General features: G+C 38.1%; 1 protein-coding gene and 1 long non-coding RNA gene across 3 annotated transcripts in view; both read left to right on the top strand.

Moving 5' to 3' along the window:
* Cntn3 (contactin 3) overlaps window positions 1-17,245 on the top strand; it is a 257,987-nt gene that overhangs the window by 36,670 nt on the left and 204,072 nt on the right. The window lies entirely within an intron of this gene.
* Window positions 1,855-17,197, top strand: LOC131907249 (uncharacterized). 2 transcript variants are annotated; one of them, XR_009378343.1, is made up of 3 exons: window positions 1,855-1,905; window positions 5,104-5,166; window positions 5,625-5,989. It is a non-coding gene; the product is annotated as an uncharacterized LOC131907249 (long non-coding RNA). The 2 variants fall into 2 exon arrangements; XR_009378342.1 differs by lacking the exon at window positions 5,625-5,989 and adding an exon at window positions 16,843-17,197 and having other exon boundaries at window positions 1,856-1,905.

Below are 17,245 nucleotides of genomic sequence, written 5' to 3'. Positions count from 1 at the left end.
CCCACCTATACTTCCTGCCTGGCCACTGGCCAGTCAGTGTTTTATTTATTGACCAATCAGAGCAGTTTGACATACAGACCATGCCACAGCAAGATTCTGCCTGTGGATTTCCAGTTGAAGCCTACTACTGTATTAATTACTTTTTTTACTACTGTGGCAAAATATCTGATACTGGACAATGTAAGAAAGTAAGAGCTTGTTTTATTTCATGCTTGAGAGTATAATACTTCCAGGGTAGAGCAGGCAATATAGAAAGAACTTGAATTTAGTCATCTTTCATCCACAGTTGTAAAGCAGCAAGAGAAGATTGATAGTGCTTAGTTTGCATTAGCCTTGTTTTCTCTTAGATTCAGTATGGGATACGGGCCTTTAGCATGGGCCTTCCCTCTCCTAATAAACCTCTTTGGATACTTGCGGACACACCCAAAAGTAAATTTTCTAGACCATTCTAACTCTTGTCAAGTTTACAATGAAGATTGCCCATGCTATCTACTCAGGCCTGTGTTAGTGAGGGAGTTATGCAATAAGGGCCAGCTTTCAACTGCTACCCAGGGAAAGGAACTTCAAGTAATCCCTGTGTATTTAGCACTGGTCTCGTTATTAGCTTAGGGTAGTATAAGCTAGGAGAAGGAAGGGCATGTTCAGATATTTTCTTTTGATATATTTCTCACGGACCCTGAAATTCTCTATTTAGAGTTTATAATTGTATGGTTTCTACTGTGTTCAGAGCTGTCCAAGTGCCAGCACAGATAGGATGTCTTCATTATCCTTCAAAGAACCTGTGTATCTCTTAGCTGTCACTCTCCATTCTTATCATGACTTCCGTATTCATTGCTGGAAACCACTAATCTATTTTATATCTCTGTAGATTTGCCTGTTCTAGATATATAATATAATATGGGGAATATTATAGTTGTATTTTTACACCAAGGATACTCCATTAGAGAATTATCCATGGCTTAGCACATATTGTTACATTTTTTTTCCTGTCTATTCATGAGTAATATTCCTGGATTCCTCTGTTATGCTGTGTTCTTCATCCTTTCTTCATCCAGTGGTGTTGACATATGCCTACTTTCTTAGTATGGTATACAATGCTGCCATAAATTTTTTATAACTTACTGTGTGGATATACTTTAATATTGTGCAGTATATATAATTCTCTATATTCAACTTTTAAAACACTATGAGGTTTTTTTCCCAAAAATCAATACACTAAGTTATATTTCTATCAGAGATGACTGAGGGGTCTACTTTCCTTAAACATAGTCAGCATTTGTCATTGCCTCCTATTCTAACCATCCTATTGCCTATGTCTGCCCTGGAGAAAGGTAATCTTAGAGCCTTGGGTTAGTTCCTTTGCATTATTCTTTCCTCTAATTTTCTCTATATACTATTTTAAATATCTGGTCTGTAAATAGAAACCATAATTAATTAACTTGTGACAGGGGGTTTCAAGTTGAGAGTCACAGCTGCCGTGACTGTGAAATGAAACACTGCAATAGTCACACTTATGATTATCAGTGGGCACATTTCTTTCTAGGCCTGACTTAGCCAGTGAATAGCAGTTGTTTGATTTTTTTTTTTTGGTCACACATCTTTTCATTTGTAGGGAAGGACCAGGAATATTATTTTTAAAATTCTCTTATTTTATCTTTTCTTTCTGTTTTAGGAGTTATGCTAACATTTAGGAGTGAAGCTCATTTAAATGGGTCTAGATTGGAAATACCTGAGAGATTTCAATGACATGTTATTTGGTCTCAGCGTTATTGTGAGAATTTTTCCAATATTATGCCATAACAATGGCCTTTAGAATTCTCTCACCATATTTTTTTTTTCCTTTTCCTTCCAGGCAGTGCTTGTTGAGACTAACAGCTAAATGACAGGCTTGGAAACTCTATTTCTGTAAGACGATGTAATTTAAGGATGGGAAAGTAATATTTAAACTCCAAAATCTGTCATCTCTCATGTGTCTGTAGATGGTGATCTTTAGAAGTGGCACTTGTTTGCTGTAACCACAGAGCTGTTACTTTTGATAGTCTAGAACTCCCTCCCCTAGTCCTCTGTTGTACTTTAGAGGCATTCAGTGACACTACAATTGATTGTTCAGTTGTTGCTTTTTTTCCTTTGTTCTTAATTATAGCTTTGTCTTACCTAACTAATTTTATCACAGCCAATGCTACCAATAAGAAAATCAAATCAGTTAATTATACAGATTGAGAGAAGGTGTATAGCTGGGAATACTGGTATTGGAATAGGACCACTTCCTTAAATATAAGTAGTCTGCTTACTGTATATAATATGTTGGTATAGTCAGTCTCCTAGGGACCTAGAGATTATATTCCGAGGGTCTGAGTAGATAAGAGGTTTCTGACCTCATAATAACATGCACATTTTTAAATTTTTTATTGTGTCATTAACATAATTCTGACATATGACATACATAGCATTGGCTACTTAGTTTTAGTTGACTTCCCTTTCTGACAGTTATCACTCATTGGGACTTCTAGATTGAGATTTTTAGTTGTGATATCAAATTAATTTTATTTTAACGTCTGATGACTTTCTTTTATCAATTCATATTGGGGGGATCATGGCAGTATGAAAGAGAAAAATGCTGCTTAACTTTCATTTTCTATGAAACTTATCTAATTTCTTCCAAGTTGGGTAACATTATAAAAAATATGAGTCTCTAAAATCCCCTTATTGTAGTATCTAGTACCCTAGACACTTGAAAATTTCCTGAGGCCACTGATGCCATGAACCTATCTAGCCCTTTCATTATCTGGTATTCTTCTCTGTGGCTTTTTTCTCCTGTTCCAATATAATGCCATTCAAGTGGAAGTAGATTGAATGCTTTTCTGGATAGATTAGCTTCATTTCCTTGAACCCCAGATAGCATCTTACTTCGAAATCATCCACTTGTTTTGTTTCTCTCCTCTATTTACTCACTGTAAGAGTGTTTCTTATTGATGTTCTATTGGGATTTTAAAAAAAATCAGTTCATAAGAACTCTAAAAGCAATTTCTGGTCTGTAGTTGAGCAGTTATGGTATGTGTGTAGAAGACAGGCTTGCCTGGTGAAGGAGTAGCTGGCTGCTTGGGTGGAAAGAGAAAGGTAAAACCAAATGACTCATGACAAGGCCTGAATTGGGCTCTACTCTTTGATAGGAACAAAACTACTATTATATGTGTGTGATGTTTGATAGTGTACCTGTACCATAATTTTTAGGCTGTTGTGTTCTCCTGCTGTAGGGTACCAAAAATATTCTCTACTTTTGTCTTCCGTGTGAGCATCCATTTAGTTAGGTCCTGGTGTAATATTCATCTATTACATGGCTGGGACTCTATTTTGCAAATGGTGGAAATGTCTATAAAATCATATATGAAATCTGTAACTTTTCAGAGGAATGATATCTTTGGAAAATTTTCCCACTCCTCTTTTTCATCTGTGTTTGTTAGACCTGTAATTACGGATGTAAAATGCAAAGTGGCTTTGATAAAGTTGCTATTTACATCATTTCCTAATCCTGAGTCTGGGAAGGAATATCTTGCTTGGTAGTTCAATTCAGGATAACTTTTTTTTCTTGCAAAAGGCATCTGATATCACTTGTAAGCTTTTTTTTTTCTTCTAGGGTTTGTTTACTCTAATTAAGTCTGTGAAAAAAAGAATATACTATATAAGAGTACATTTATTTGTAAAATTTTGTTTTCTATAAATTATACCTTGGAACTTTCAATTTCAAATCCCTAAAGTATAAAATGGACTCTTTCATCACCTTCTTTATATAATTAGTGGAATTATTAATAAAAATCTCCTACAGTGAGTACTAATCAGACTCTCTACTTTATTTGTGGAGACTAACAACAATGTCTGTCACTTTCTCACTAAATATTTATCCTCTTTTACAAAGTACACTAATATAAGGTGATTTAACATCAAGAAATATATTCAACTCCTTTGAGTGTATTTTATTCTTAGTATTTTGTTTATGACTTCCAATCAGTAAGTTCACTAGAAAGTTTGTTTTAATGGGTACACTAAAAGGTACCCTAAAAATATGCACTTAGTCACTTAGCTATAGGTTATCATATGGACAACTTGTTAATGGACTGCTTCCTTCAGCTGAGAATCATTAGACAGATTTTTCTCAATGACAGCTCACCTAGGCTTTGCACTTCCATTCAAATAGATGCTAATAATAAGATGTATAATTATACATGGTCTATGATTTTTCCACCACCAAAACAGTTGCATCTCCAAATCCACCATGGTAGTTTCAGCATTTAATTTGGGGACTTGATTACATTCCATTATCATATTCTTTCTCTTTCTTGAATATGACCATCTTTGTCATTGGTGTTTTATTCATGGATTTACAACAGTATTTTTATGGTGTCACCAACTCAAACTTTGTGCCTTGAGAAGATGCTCAGTCCTTTTGCAAACCATCTATTGCCCATAAGAGTAATATACTGTTCAACAAGCTGATCTGCTCTGTTTGTGACTTCCTCTTCACTCCCACTAGTGCTGAAGAATATTTTCTTGTTTTCTCCACATTTCTTTCCTTCTGTCACACTGCTGTGACTCTAATCAGCCTCTGTTTTGTTTATTGTGAATTATTTTACTGGTGAGACCAATTGCAAGCATGAAGCCTAAAATAACTCTAAATCTCACTACTGAAAAGTCCCGGGTAAGTTAGCTGCAGCCTTTACTGGGGCCAACAGTTCAACTGATGCCCTCACTTCTTAATGACTGTCCATCCCTGCTTTCCTCTCTGATACCTCTTTGTGGGGCTAATTTCAAATATTAGTTGGCAGTATATGACAGCTAGCATGCCATGTTTGGCCCCCTTGGGAGACTAGAACTTTGTTTTGTTTGAAGATTCAACTACAAATCCCAGGCATTGTCTTAGGGAAAATATGGACTGAAGACTTCTCTATCTCTGGACCAATTGGAAGATTACAGGAATTGGTTGATTCTTATTGGGTGCATATGAACTAATGAGGCTTGTGCAAGGATGTCCTGCAAGTAAATATGCTATTGTGGGGTAGGGTAGCTACCATACAGGCAAAGCAAATACCATAACTTTTTTTCAAACAGAGAAATGCATCCTGGAAAGATGTCAGAGGAGGTGTCATACATTGAAATAATCACTGCTTCATAGTAAGTCTTTCTTTCTTTTTTCTTCTATCATAAAAGCAGGGGAACTTCTCTTTAGTGCGGGCTGGTTAATTGATATTGGGATCCAATAGTCTCCTTTTTCTTTTAATCGTTTTCTGTTTGTATATTTTGTTTCATTTTCTTTTCTTTCAGTTATGAGCAGTCCTACACACTAGCCAGCAACTGAAATAGCAATGGGAAAGGCCTTTTTATATACTTGTTTTCTTCCCGGCTGCTCTCACAATAAGAAGTGTTCCATGTGGAAGTATTTAATCTTTGTATTGCTCAGTGCAACCCCATGACAAAAAGAAAGTAATTTGGGGAACGAGTTACCAGTTACTGAGAAACAACTGAGTACCAGCTGCTTTCCTCAGAATTGTGGAAAGTGTTTAAGACCCAGTTAGTTTTATTAGGAAACTAACATATTTTAAGGAGATTTTGAGAAATGTCTGTTTGCAAAGTCTGTTCTAGTGTACTTTCTATTGCTGTGAGAAGCACCATGACCAAAACCAGATTGGGAAGGAAGGATTTACTTGGTTACATATTGTGGTTCATCACTGAAAGAAGCCAATGTAAGAACTGGAAGGCAGAACCATAAAGGAATTCTGCTTACAGATTTGCTCCCTGGCCCATGTTCAGCTATCAGTCTTGTTCTTCCCAGGCTCACCTGCCCAGAGATAGCACAGCTCACAGTGAGCTGGGCCCTCCTACATCGATTGGCAATAAGAAAATGCCTTATAGACATGCTACAGCCCAATTAACAAAATCAATTCCTCTGTTGAGGTTTCCTCTTACCCTCAGTTGGTGGCTGAAGCTAAGTATGACAATGTCCAACACACTCATGGGTAGTGACAATAAAACCACATGCATAAACTCCTGGCCAGCATCCTGAAGACTTGCTTTTCAAGTTCAATAATTGTAGTACATAGATTTATGAGATAATATGGATTTTTTTCCTAAACAGTCACTTTTCATAAAGTGTCCTCTGGGTCCAGTAGCTGCTGAGGAAGTGTTTTTGATGGAACTCTGGCTGAGGTGAAAGACCTGTGGATTTTAAACTCACAAGTTGTCTTTGTTATTATTTCATTTCAATCCTGCACTTGCTTCAGCTCTTGCCTTGGCCTAAGTTAGTCACATTCCCATTCTTGTGTGTGGCCTCTAGAATTTGAGCAGTAGAGACATGAGAACGTGTTTTCTTAGGTTTCATAGCCAAGTTTATTTAGCTACCAGTAGATAATACAGTCAGTTAAAAATGTTAACCACTGAGAATTAAGAGCACATATAATATGCTTTTTGTGTGTGCACTTTTGAGATTAGGTACATAATACCCATTGAAAAATTATTATGGAGTGAGGAAAATACCTGTATTTTTTATTTATTTATTTATTTATTTATTTATTTATTTATTTATGTATTTTAGAATTTTATTTTTTTCAAATTTTTATCTCCCTCTTCCCTCTTCCTGCCCCTCCCAACCCAACCCCCATTCCTTCCTACAAGAAGGCAAGGCCTCCCATGGGGAGGTACATTTAGGAGAGGCAGGTCCACGCCCCCCATCCCCCAAACTCAAGTCTCTGCAAGGTATCCCATCATAGAAGTGGGTTCCAAAAGGCCTGCTCATGCACCTGTTGCATACCTGTATTTTTAAATAATGCACTCATATAATCTACTCCCTACTCAATGGCTTAATGATTTCATACAGAATAAAAGGGCAGTGGGGTGACTTATTTTTTCGTCATGCCTCTACACGTTAACTATTGTATTTATTTAGAATCTGGTCAGAAAGAATTGTTGAAAACATGTAGAGCAAAGTGAAATGTAGTAAACAAACACTGTTGTGCAAATTCTGTTAGGAAATGACTGTTTACAAAATTCACCCGCATCAACTTTGTAATAGAAATGGCAAAACCAGCTGTACATACTCTTTGCTAGATACCACCTTCCCCGCCATGGGTTTTGTTCTAAAATGTAGCAGCACCGTGACATGGATTGATTTAAAGCTGCTGGTGGACAAGCCAGAGCTTTAGACAACAGCATCAGTTCATTAGAGAGGAACTGAAGGGTTTGAGTGAGACATGCTAGCTCTCCAGGAGGTGTTGACCTGGGAACACGACTACAACAACAAAATCCATGTTTTTCAAATTTTCTCAACTGAGACTGACCAGCACACCAGCCAGAACAGTATTAAACTGGAAAAGAAGCACTTCTAAAATACTTATTCCTGCTGTGAGATATGTCTGCATGAGGTACAAACTCATTTGCCATCTTGTGTAGGGAATCTGGGATCCAGAAAGCCAATTAGTCCCTCGTAGAGGCTTTAAGTAAAGGTTGTGAATGATAATGAGAAAAGAAGGCATGGATTGAAACAGATGGAGGCTTGGATTGGCATGTCTCACCCCCTATCCTATCCCCACAAAATTCTACTACCTGCATACACAGATTTTAATCTTCCACTTTCATTTACTAACAAGAATTCATTGTTGGTTTATATTGAAGTTATTTATCAATCATTATTAGAGATTCATAGGCATTAAGTTCTGTTGGATAGACAAAATAGATATATCACAGACTCATGAGGCTTCCAATGGGTTTCAGAAAAGAGACACAGGATGTGAATGATAAAAGTCTAGGCATAGTTGCAATCAAACAGATCAGAGTTGTTACAAATTTTCATCGATCCTGTCATTATTGATCTCATTTGATGCTTCATTATTTAAATTAGTAACCCATTACTGAGGAAAACGTAGATCTTAGTCACCATGATGCGGTAAGAGGCACAAAGACATGCTCGGTGCCCTTAACTGACCCATCATTTAGTGAGAAAGACATGTAACAGTTAGAATTATTGATGGAAGCAGGAGGTAGACAGAGATTGACAAGCCAGGGAAGGATAGAAAAGACATCAAATCAGAGATGAAGAAAGGTCCTGGATCCTCTCTTTTCTGTCCAGGGCTGATTTTCCTAACCTGCTAGTGTGTCTTCTCTTTCTGCCTTGGGCGCAGGTTTAAACAGGCTTTTGCAGCTTTAGCCTGCATTTGCTTCCTTGTCTTGGTCCATCTCCCCTCATCATCCTTTGCTGTGCTGGTCTCCTCTGGCTTTAGTTTTGTCCAGGTTGCCTTTGCTTCAGATCCTTTCTCATTTACTTGCAACACTTGCTGGATTTCAGAACATGCAGCTCTTTCTTAAGTAAAGAAAGCAAGGATTGGCTTAATACTAAAGATACTAAGGGGATACAAGATGAATTAAGTGCTTTAACCTTTGGAAGTGTGTAGAGTAGAATAAGCAAAGAGGAGGGTATATATGAGCAAGAATTGCTGAGGCCAAGATTGGATAAAGCACAGGGACAAATAGCCAAATGAATGGAAACACATAAACTATGAACCAATGGCTGAGGGGCCCCCAACTGGATCAGGCCCTCTGAATGGGTGAGACAGTTGAGTGGCTTGATCTGTTTGGGAGGCACCCAGGCAGTGGGACCGGGTCCTGTTCTCATTGCATGAGTTTGCTGTTTGAAACCTGGGGCCTATGCAGGGTCGCTTGGCTTGGCCTGGGAGGAAGGGACTGGACCTGCCTGGACTGAGTTTACCAGGTTGATCTCAGTCCTCAGGGGAGGCTTTGCCCTGGAGGAGGTGGGAATAGGGGGTAGGCTGGGGTGGAAGGGAGGAGGGCGGGAGGGGGAGAACAAGGGAATCCGTGGCTGATATGTAGAACTGAAATGTATCATAAAATAAAATAAAATAAAATAAAAAGAAAGAGGAATGTCCTCTTTAAAAAAAAAAAGAATAAGGCATGAAACACTGCTGTAACTATTAAAGAAGGAAGGATGGACTCATTCCTTTGATGACTGTACAGAACTATGGGGGTTCAGTACATGGCAGTTGATAAAAGTATTATGAAGAGAGTGGCCTGGTAATTACTTTACTAAAGCAGGACAAGGCTTCAGAGAGTAACTTTTCAAAGCACTCCAAAGTAAGTCTTCCTGCTTCAAGAATATAACTTTTTTTGCTCTTAGTGACCCACAGGCAATGGAATCATTGCGTACTGATGCTGTCCTAGATTTGGGAGGTGATTATAATATAGGTAATAGTTCTTTTTAAACAAAGGCAGATACATTAAAAATAAGAGTAAATAGTTTGAGTAAAGAATACACAATGGAAAGTGGGGAGGAGTAAGGTTGAGTGGCATAATGTGGGGTGTGCCATCAGAAGGAAGGTGAGACACATTTTTAGGCAATGAGGAGCTGCTAAATGAAAAGATGATCAAATGTGATGGATCTGTCACCTGCAAGGATTACATGATGACCTAGATTTGAAAAAAACTAGGAAAAGAAAGGAAGTAACTAGAAGGTATGTAGAAAGGCAGCAGATAAACCATCGACTTATGTCTGTGATAAACATGTGCAGGATAGACTCTACTAGAATTGTGTAAGAAGAAAGGAGGAAATACATGCAGGAGATGATGCTGAGCCCTCTGGCAATATTAAAATTTCTATAACAGCTGGAGAAAAATGAGTGGAATAGTTTTGTTCTTTTAAGTAAGGTTTGCTATTGTATTCAACAGCCAATATTTTTGTTGTCATATACAATTAGTAAAGAGACAAACAAGTCCTTGTGTAGTGCACTGCTGTTTGCACCTTCTGCATATTCTCATTTAAAAAGAGGAGTCAGAGTGGAGAGTGAGAGAGATCAGTGATTGAACATTTGAGAAGTATAATTGGTTGTAATAAGAAAGTAGTCAGCAATGAACCGAACAATTGTAAAATCATTCCATTGAAATACCCCTCCTTACCATGATTATCATACCAGATTAGCTTTTTTTTCCCTTTTGGTCAAGCTGTTTCAGTTATTATCTGATGTTATACCCCTCCAACAATATTATGTGAATTATATTACATAAGATTAACAATTGCAGTTGTGGGCTACACAGATGGCTCATTGGATAAGTGTGCTTACTGCTTTTGAAAAGGACTTCGGTTCATTTCCCAGAACCCATGTGGTGCCTCACAACTAACTGGAGCTCTGCTTCCAAGAGATCTGATGCCTTCTGTTCTCCATGGGCTCTTGCATGTATTTGATGCACATAAAATGATACAGTTACACATATGTATATATACATAAAAAAATTTAAAAATAAAATTGTTAGTTTCAGCAAAGATTCCATATGAAGAGGTTCAAAAAATAGATCTAGATCTGCTGGTTAGTATTAAAACTACTGAAAAAGTGGTGTACAAACTTGGATGCCTAATTATTTGATAACATCACCAAGAAATGACTTTTAGCTTAAATAATAATTTGATTCTCATCAAGCCTCCAGGTCTAAGCACCATTATATAATGTAGACCTGCATGTTAAAAGGCACAGAAGATGCAATTAGCTTAAACTATAGTGTGAGTCTTCAAGGATACAAATGACAGGAAGAAAGAAAGGACAGAAGAAAAAGAACTGCCACAGATCTTTAAGTTTGAGACCTATTTCAGTTGGGAAATAATATGTGCATCTCCTTTATAAGTACAACTGTTTATTGGAGGATAGTGTGAGAAACAACAAGAAAAAATGTGGACTACATGGGGGAGCCATGGTATAAAAACAACAGAATGCATCCTTCTGACCCCCCACCAAACCTGAAGATAACCTACACTAAGACATTGCTAGACACCCAACCATCTTGGGTTGAGTGAGAATTTCCATTGCAGTAGAACTAAATACTAGAACAAAGGGAGAATCATAGGAGATTTGACCAAAAATACTCAGCCAGGGCAAGAACTCACCTTATCTACAGATCCTGAGATCCTCTTTCCTTTGAAGAGACCAGGGGACATTTGGATGGATCTAGCAGTGTGAACTAGTCGTGGCATGTAGGAATTCCATTTGCTTAGGTGACCTGTTTCTACTTTCCTTTTCTAGGGGCATGCTAGTGGGAGTGAGTACTAGTAGAGGAGTCCTCACACAATAGGTGCCACAGTGAAGATGTGACCTGTATGTATAGGAGAGATAGCACCCTCTTTGGAAAGCTGCATATTTAAAAAGTCCTTTCCCATTAGTGAGACACCTTCCTGGTCCCTGTATAGAAAATCACTCCTGTTCCCTCAACAGAACTACTGGGGAGAGTAGAAGACCCAGTGCAGAAGATAAACCATCCAAATAGGAATAAATTTGAACTCTGAAAATGAAACTGATCTTGTCTGAAAGATAGTTGGATGCAAAGAATATTCAATGAAATAATGACAGAAATCACCACAGAGATCTGGGAATCTGAGTGAACAACAAAAAAGAGAAACCCCAACTGTTTCCATGCCAAACCATGCACTTATTGAGCTTCTGTCATATAAAGACAAATAGCCCAAAGGCCACAAGAAAGAAATCACACATAAATATATAAGTATAAAAGGTTGAAAAATCAATGGGGTTGAAAATAGAAAAGCAATGGGGGAAATGTCAGTGAAATAATAGTTTATTTTTGAAAAGAAAATCAAGAAAATTGATGAACCACTAGGAGAGCAGATTAACAATAAAAATAAAGAAGAGAGAAATCACAACTCCCCAGAGTAAGATAAGTGTTATTACTACAGGCCCTGACGCTATTAAAAGCCAGGAAGGGAATACATTCATATCGTAAATTACACAACTAGATATTTTAGGCTCTTAAATTCAACAATGGCACAAATGATCCAATTCCTTGAAATTTGTTTTTTAAACCTACCAAACAGCACTCTGTCACTAAAGATATTAAACTCACAATTAGAGCTCGCTCTCTCTCTCTCTCTCTCTCTCTCTCTCTCTCTCTCTCTCTCTCTCTCTCTGTGTGTGTGTGTGTGTGTGTGTGTGTGTGTGTGTTTGTGTGTGTAGGGAGAAAGAGAGAGGGGGAGAGAGAGAGAGAGAGAGAGAGAGAGAGAGAGAGAGAGAGAGAGAGAGAGAGAGAGAATCTTCAGAACTCTCTTTACAGAGATTCTACCAAATAATAAGGAACGGACAAAGATTTTCTTTCTTGGAAAAAAGAAGAGTAATCTCATCAGAGTTTATATTTTAAAGTCAACACTAGTGTCAAAACCCACCACAGGGATCAGAAAACAAAAGAGTACACAACTTCTGACTGTTGTTTCTCCTTAAAACACATGTATAAATACTCTATAAGGTATTGACAGAGTATCCTGTAAGACTGAAGCAGATTTATGTAGCAAGACCAACTTAGTTCAAATCAAATTTATACTGAAAATGTGAGTTTGACCAAACATTTGAAAAATCAATCATCATAAGACATAATTTAAATAAAAAGGAAAATCATATCATTATGTCACATGTGTGAAAAGTATTAGAGGGCTCAAAAGAGAGTTCAGTGGTTAAGACACTGGCTACTCTTCCATAGGATCCAGCTTTGATTCTCAGCATCCACTTGGTAGCTTACAGCATCTCTAAAACTCCCATTCCAGGGGATCTGACACCTTCTTCTGGCCTTTGAGGACATCAGGCACACACGTTAGGTATACATACATGAAAGCAAAATGGTCCTACACATAATTTTTTTTAAAAAGGCATTTGACAAAATCCGAATGTTTATACATGAGAAAATATCTTGTTGTATATGGAAGATAATTAAGTACCTGAAGTTGACAGCAGCATCACCTCTGATAAAACTAAAATTAGTATCATGTTTAATAGTGAACAACTGAATCCTTTCCCTTTAAGATAAGAAAAAAAGAGCTCATGGAATACTTTCCCTTCAAGGTAAGAAAAATTTAGGCATGCCCATGTTTTTTACACACTAATGGGAATTCTAGTCACTACAACAGAGCATGGATAAGACATGGAAGATAAACAGAAAACAAACTTGAGGTGATCTCTCTTTGTAGGTGATGCCTTTATAAAACACACACACACACACACACACACACACACACACACATACACACACACACACACATATATGTGTATATATATATATATATATATAAAACTAATACATTCAGACTCAATGTAATAAAGATGTTCTACATTGCCAAATTGGAATACAAACTTAAGACAACACCTAAAAAAAATGCTGGTGAGTTTGGTTTGTTTCCACTGTGAAAGGACTTATTTTAAAGTTTAATAGAAAGTCAGAAATCCCAAGCTGGTTGGCTGGCTCAGTGGGTAAAAACACTTACATTGCAGGCCTGATAAATGTGAGTTGTATCCCAAGAACCCACAAACAAAATTGAATGTTGGTGGCTGGTGTTTAATCCTAGCATCAAGCATGGTGGGAGCACAGACAGGAGATTCTGCATTTAGCCAGCCTGAAGAACACAGAAGGCAGAAACGATAAGAGAGCCCCTGCCTCAAAAGCTGGAATGAAAGATATTATTCTAGATTGCTCGTCTTTGAATGCTATCTGTGTGCCTTGTCCTGTGTATACCTTCATGTTCACAAACACATGCATGCATGCACACACACTGTGTATGTTGCAAAAAAAATGTAGTAAACAAGATAAATAATCACTTAAAAGAGAGAGACTGTAAAATCATAGAGCAATCTTGGAAAAGGTAAGCAAAGCGTGAGTTGTCACCTTATTGTTTATTATTATTGTATACTCATGGGAACCAAGTCAGGTAGTGATGGAGAAGTTGTAAAATAGATGAAGAGATATAACAAAGCATCCAGAAATAGAACCCTATGAATATTTGTAAAAGTTCAACAAAAATAACCCATTGGAGGCATAATAGGCTTCTCATTAAATAATTCTGGAGCAATTGATAATAAATGTAAAATGAAGACAAAAACTAGCTATACCACACTATTCCACCATGTGTTCTATTCATATCCATATTTGAAGTCATTTGACCAGTGTTTCTAGAAAGTTCCTGCACTGAGCAGATGAGATGCCTCAGTGACAAAGGTGCACAGCTTGATACATGACTCTCACAAGGTGGAAGGAGAGAACCAAATCCTGAGAGTTGTTCTTCAACCTTCTCATGTGTGCCATGGTTCCTGTTTGCCACCACTCCCCTGCAAAAAGTAAACAAATGAAAGAATTTTTCAAAAGCCCTTTAAATAGTCCTAGTACTTACTTAGTTATGAAAGAAAAAGAAAGGACAACCTTTAAAACTAGACTTACTGTAGCTTTCTTTTTGAAAAAAAAAGATTTATTTATTTTTATTTTATTTGTATGAGCATCTGCCTGTATGTCTGTGCATCACATGTGTGCAGTAGCCATGGAGGCCAGAAAAGGGCATCAAATCCCCTGGGAAGTAGATACAAATGGATGTAAGACACTGTGTGGGTGCTGGAACTCAAACCCACACTCTCTGAAAAAGCAACAGATGCTCCTACCTAGTGATCTATAGCTCCAGGCTGATACTGGTTGCCTTAGAGTAAGTGAGGAGTCAGAATTTGATTTTTGATTTAAAAGAAACTTTAAAAAGCAGTGGCTCAGCCTAACTAGCTCAGTTACCACACAGACCCACGTTCCTGGCCTTGTGTTAGCCCACCCTAACATCTACCCCATCTATGATCTCCTGGAGTGCTTGAAGGGACTGGTCCTGCAGAACAGAACTTAGGGCAACAGCTGGATAGCCAAAAGAAGTTTCGTCGAGGGTCCAGTGGTGATGGTATGCCAGAGGCCTTGAAGCAGACCACTGACTCATTGCAATGAAGATTTGTGGGTGAGGCTAATTGGACAAAAGGGATATATTGCATTACACACTCCAGCTACTGATGCCACTAGGATGAAAAAGGGGCACTGCAAAGACAGAGGAGGGGGATAGTTTTTTGTTTGTTTGTTTTGTTTTATTTTTAATTAGTTTTTTAGAGGGGTTCTATGGTGGGCATGCTGCAGGAGTGACAGGCAGATATACAGGGAATAGGAGATGAGTGGGATTGGGGTACGTGATGTGAAATTCTCGAAGAGTCGATAAAGAATTATGTTATAAAGAAAACCTCATATTATTTACTATTATATTATTTGCAATTTTCAGTGTTTCTTATGTCTTATTTTGGGGATGCTTTACCATCAATTATAGACACTCCAAGTTCCATAATATTTATAGAATCTACATAAAACAGTCTATGAATTAAACACCAATCTATAAAAAATTAGGAGGAAAAAATTTTGCAATGTAGGGCTATCTAGCACAAAAGCATGGTATGTTGAAGGATCACACACACACACAATTCTCTCAAAATTTTAAACAGTCTGCATTGAAAAAGCATTGGCATAGGAGGAAAGGGCATTAGATGTTAGGAAAAAGTACTGCAAAACACTATGATAAGGAAAACGTTGTGTTAACTGGGGGAAAGTTACAGCTGCTAGGAATAAAGTGTTTGTGATAAAATAATGAGCAGCATGAATCTTCTTTGAAGCACTTCATTAGACATATAAAAATGAGAATATATGAAACACAATTAGAGGTGTGATTGGAGGCACTAAAAGGAGGTTATAACCTTGATTGTGGCAGTTAGGCAATTTAGCTTAAAGGCTAAAAGAAGCTTTAACTGAAAACAGAAGGATAAGTAACAGAAGAAGATGAGAGTAAAATGTGGAGCATGTAAGCAGAAAAACAGTGTATGCTAAGGCTAGGTGGTAGGAATGGCAGCCAGCATGGGACATCTGAAGAATTTCTAGAGAGGAGTGAAGAGTGATATGAGAAGACTGTCTGGACAGGGCTCTAGTGAGTGTTAGAAAGGTCCCTCAGAGTATATTAAAGCAGGGAGCTGGGGGTTAAGTTTGCATCTGGGAGACTGCTAGGGTTACTAGATAGCATGTATTGATGAAAGTGGTCTGGATAAGGATGATAGCCTGGAGCTGAAGGAGGTTAAGATGCAGGACTAGAGAGATAAGTTAGTGGATAAAAAGCACTTGATGCTCTTACAGGGGACTGTCACGAACCTAACTAATATCTCTAACTCAAATTCCAGGAGATATAACTTTCTCTCTTTTGGTCTCCGTGGGCACCTGTATACATGTAAACATGGAGTGTACATGTTTGCGCACATATACACATACACAAATAAGTAAAAATTATAGTCATTATTTTTAAATTATGCATATTTTGGTGTGTGAATGGGATGCACATCAGTGCAGGTTCTCATGGAAGCCAGAGATATTGGGTCCCCATGGAGTGGTCACTACAGACTATTGTACACATCCGATGTGAGTTATGGAAAATGAACTGGGATCCAACACAAAATCAGTACCTATTCTTAGCCTCTTAGCTGTTTTTCCAATCATTCATAATAAACCATTAAAGAAAAGGTGTACTCAGGAGGAAGGTATAAATAGCTTGCTGCAAGTTTGACTTACTGTGAGGAAGGAGCAAAGAAAAATGATAGTGAGTAGCTTGAGTTTTCCTACCTGGCCCACAGTCAGGACAAATCTCTATCACCTGCCAGTCCCACAGCCTCAGACCCGACCAAGTAAACACAGAGACTTATATTGCTTACAAACTGTATGGCCATGGCAGGCTTCTTGCTAACTGTTCTTACAGCTTCAATTAATCCATTTCCATAAAGCTATACCTTGCCACATGGCTTGTGGCTTACCGGCATCTTCACAAGCTGTTTCTCATTGTGGCGGCTGGCAGTGTCTCTCTGACTCAGCCTTCCACTTCCCAGCTTTATTCTCCTCCTTGTCCCGCCTACACTTCCTGCCTAGCCAATGGCCAATCAGTGTTTTATTTATCGACTAATTAGCAACACATTTGCCATACAGAACTTCCCACAGCAAGTGAGGACCCTCGAGTATGGGACGAAGACAGCAGATTCCGTGCAGTTAACTGCCTGGAGACGCACGGGAACCAGGAGCATCACGGAAGACCCAGGGAGTCTGCCCATTGCACTTGGCTCAGCAAAAATAAAGTGGGAAAGGCTTGGCCTGACCTTCACACGAAGCAGGTGGATCTACTGAACAAAACACAGCTCTTGTTTAAAGACACCTAAACTGAGAAGTGGAGTTGCCCTTTGTCTGAGACTCCTCACTGGAAGAAGACTGAATTGTATGAATCTGTATGGCTGATGAGATTGAAGACAAAAAAATACCGGATTGGGGGGGTTTATTCTTAATGATATGTGGTGAAATTGATACTAGTTGTTGTACAGATCGTCCTATAGACAAT

The sequence above is a fragment of the Peromyscus eremicus genome, chromosome 3, assembly GCF_949786415.1.
Source record: "Peromyscus eremicus chromosome 3, PerEre_H2_v1, whole genome shotgun sequence".
NCBI classification, from domain to species: Eukaryota; Metazoa; Chordata; class Mammalia; order Rodentia; family Cricetidae; genus Peromyscus; species Peromyscus eremicus.
This window is presented reverse-complemented; position numbering and strand designations above follow the sequence as displayed.